Source organism: Heliconius melpomene, chromosome 16 (assembly GCF_056956725.1).
Source record: "Heliconius melpomene rosina isolate 202511_hmr_F chromosome 16, ASM5695672v1, whole genome shotgun sequence".
Classification (NCBI taxonomy): Eukaryota; Metazoa; Arthropoda; class Insecta; order Lepidoptera; family Nymphalidae; genus Heliconius; species Heliconius melpomene.
The window spans coordinates 11222022-11224697 of NC_140404.1; the positions used below are offsets into that span (position 1 = coordinate 11222022).

General features: G+C 30.9%; 1 non-coding gene across 1 annotated transcript; it reads left to right on the plus strand.

Annotated features, from left to right (window-relative positions):
• Positions 1 to 737: 737 nt before the first annotated feature.
• Positions 738 to 855, plus strand: LOC146531070 (U5 spliceosomal RNA). The gene has a single exon (XR_014878874.1). It is a non-coding gene; the product is annotated as a U5 spliceosomal RNA (small nuclear RNA).
• The last annotated feature ends 1821 nt before the right edge of the window (positions 856 to 2676 follow it).

Here is a 2676-nt window from a genome sequence, read left to right on the forward strand (position 1 = left end):
ATTAATATCAAATATGCGAGACTGCGGTCCCTTAGAGCAGAGGAAAAAATAATCTTCTAATTATAGTAAAATTCAAATAATACAAGCGTTGCAAAGCTTTTTTTTTAAAGCATTTTCATGAAATTATCCGGATAATCCAAACTATAGGATACTTCTCATGGACTTACAGTTATAAAATTTGGCAAGAAATTACATCTTACAATATAAACAATCTTACAATCCAACAAGCCTTGACGGACTCCTTCTTTATTTTCTGTATTCTACTCTGATCCAAATCTATTTAGTAGTTCATTGTTTTTTTTTAAATATTTAAGAACATTAACAGGGACAGCTTCCCAGGGGGGGTCTGGAACAGAAATTCTACGTCAGAACTAAAATACTTACGCATCAATTATAACTCACGAAGGTCAAGAAAGGGATAATCATATTAATCCCAAGGGATTCGATTTTTTAGTTTATGATATGGTAAATAAACGAAATTATAAAATAATCAAATTTTCTAATATAGGTCAAAATTCGGCTAAAATTATATACTAAGGGAAAAGTAGAACCGTAATACTAACAGAATATTATTTGTCTTAATTTTAGTACAAGTTCGAATCCCGCTAATCCCGCTATGTCGAGAACAAATATTATATTAAACTAGATGGCGCTGATCGAAAGCTGTGCGTTTCTGAATCAAGCTATCGACTTGTATTTATTAAAGCGTAAGAAACGCAAAAATCGGAAATTGAGGTTATCTCTGGTTTCTCTTCAAAACGTATAAATCTTTCGCCTTTTACTAAAGATTTCCGTGGAGAGGAACACTCAAATGAGTCTTTCATATTTTTCAATATCTTGCATTAATTGCAAGATTATAAATAAATAAATATTTTAAAAAATTCTGCTTCACGCTGTATCCTGCATACAGCACAGTAGGAAGAAGGAACCTAGTGTTAAGACACTCCGTTTCCCACTTTTTGCCGAATTCTGAAGGCATTGCGTGTTGAGTGGTAGAACTCAACGCCGCTCAAGGCCGTCATAGCGCAGCGGCACAAGGGTGTGAATGTTCCTCAAGTGGGAATTGAACCAACTAAGTGTTGCGTTGATAGAACCACTTGTGCCCCTGTGCCATAACTGTCTTATCAATAAATTATTATTGAGCTTAGTATTTCTTATATAAACTAAAAGCATCACAGTATAAAAGTGTTCTTGTTTCCTTCCCCCAGTTACATCTTTGATTGCTCAAAGAATATTCCTTTTATTATCACAATAGTTTTATGTACAAATAAAAAGAAATTATTTTCATAAGGATCTCCATTTTTATTTACATGCTCTTTTCAAAGAAAATTTTTTAACACACTTTTATTAGGTCGAGCTGTAACTACTCGTAACAATGTAATAAAATCTGAGAATCTGACTTCCACCCACTTCTAATTGTTGTATCAACATCAACTATTATATTATGTAGATCATCGTATCATCTAGATACGATATTATGGTACCATCAAGCTGGTTTGATAACGGAATTGGAAGTATTAGTATTTGCCCATTACATAAACGTTAAGAAAAAGCAGCATTTTTTATGGATTTTTTTCCATAAAAAAAGTGCAATCTTTCTTTATCAAATAGAATTGACATGGACGGTAGATGGAGAACAATATTTCGTTTTATTATATTTTATTTTTATTAACATTAGATTCTCGATACCTATCCAAACAAATGTGAGATATGTGATAATAAAAATCAAGTTAATATAAATATATATTTCATTTTTTTTATGTGAGGAAATTACAATATTTAGGAAACATATAAAAATTTGAACGTAGCGAGACTCGAACCTGTGCTTAAATAAAGACAAATATTTTATATGTATTTATAATTCGCCTCCACTTTTCCCGTGGGATATCCATATTTGACCCCAATTTCAACGTACACGCTTAACTTTGATTATTTTATAATTTCATTGAAGGTTCGAATCCCACGGGATAAATAATATAGTGAATTGTTTATCCCTTTCTTGACTTTCGTGAGTTTATAACTGATGCGTAAATGTATTTTACTTATAACTATAACATAGAATGTCTGTACAAGACCCACGGGAATTCTAGTTTTAACGTTAATTTTAAAAATAATTTAGAAGTATTTAGATATATAATTCTAGGTCACAGTTAGGTTCACGCTGAAGATTCACGCAGAAGAAGAGACTTAGGGTTGTATCATCAGATTTTTGAGACTATTTTTATATCATACATAATATCTATTTAATTGGGCAAAAATGGAGAAAGAAGAATTTTAATCCTAGATACTTACCTGCAATAAAGGCAAAAATAAAATGTAATAACATATGTATGTACACACGTACACCCCAACATATGTACATACAAACATACTGATAGATATATATAAATATATTATTGCATAGTATTTTAAAACTATTTGTACTAATACAAAAGGATAAACTTTAATAAACACTTAACGGATTATGTTATCATAACCGACAAAATTTACATGTTACACAATCGATTCGCTGAATAATTCGATTAGAGCACACTTCAATTTGGTAGGATGATATGAAAACAACGTTGTTTGTATTAAACCTCTTATTAAGTGAACGCTTATGGGATATTCGTTTGTGTTCTGAATATTCATTTGAGGATACTTTAATTTTTAATATGTCGTGTATAGCAGGGAAGG